Source organism: Trachymyrmex septentrionalis, unplaced genomic scaffold (genome assembly GCF_001594115.1).
Source record: "Trachymyrmex septentrionalis isolate Tsep2-gDNA-1 unplaced genomic scaffold, Tsep1.0 scaffold19, whole genome shotgun sequence".
Lineage (NCBI taxonomy): Eukaryota > Metazoa > Arthropoda > Insecta > Hymenoptera > Formicidae > Trachymyrmex > Trachymyrmex septentrionalis.
This window is the reverse complement of record NW_017305071.1, coordinates 3,226,901-3,227,693: the sequence shown is the minus strand read 5'-3', so window position 1 is coordinate 3,227,693 and position 793 is coordinate 3,226,901. Positions and strand designations below refer to the sequence as shown.

Here is a 793-nt window from a genome sequence, read left to right as displayed (position 1 = left end):
TATATATATATATATATGTCCAACGCATGTGTAGCACGCACATGTAATACGTAAATGTATGTAAATACGGTTTTCCGGCCTAAGGTATTGCATCGCGCCGTGATCAGTCGCGACTGACACGAAACGTCGCTGCCGTAACAGTTACTTTTACGTGTGACCCACTTGCCATCCTAGTAGTCGAATCTGAGTATCGTAATGAGAAGTGGGACGTCCTGAAATCATCAGCACCGCGAAGCAGCCCTAAAACGAAGGTCGGTCGCGGCATTCAGAAGGTCGAATGTGATCTCGCACAAGTAACGCGTAGAAGTCACTCTTTTACGCGAGTCACGTATAGATGAAGCGATATCTTAGAAGAATAGACCATAATACGGCTTTAATTAACCTGTATAATGACTTAATATTATTCAGATAGGTATCGATACTTCGATAATTACCGTATGTATTTACAATTATTTTTATAACTTATTACCGTACGCACTTATAATTACTTTTATAAGCGCGCTGTATACTTAAAAATGGTTTTTGCCCCTTTGCGATTAATTTATATTCAACGGGGAATCTCGGCGGTATCCGCGTAGAGTTGGCGCGATTGTAGAGCGTTGTTTGATGGTATCATATTAAAAATCGTTGGATCTAAGCATCGAGCCTTGAGATGTGACGATTATCCTGGCGTTATACTGAATGCGCGTGTATCGACGTTGATACTGAAGCAAGTCGAGGACGCACAATTACCTTCGAGGATGACCTTTATTCGTCGATACATCGGAGCTTCTGCTCTGCCAATATGTGTGTG

General features: G+C 41.9%; 1 protein-coding gene across 3 annotated transcripts in view; it reads left to right on the top strand.

Moving 5' to 3' along the window:
* LOC108746840 (RNA polymerase II elongation factor Ell) overlaps positions 1-793 on the top strand; it is a 117,900-nt gene that overhangs the window by 59,644 nt on the left and 57,463 nt on the right. The window lies entirely within an intron of this gene.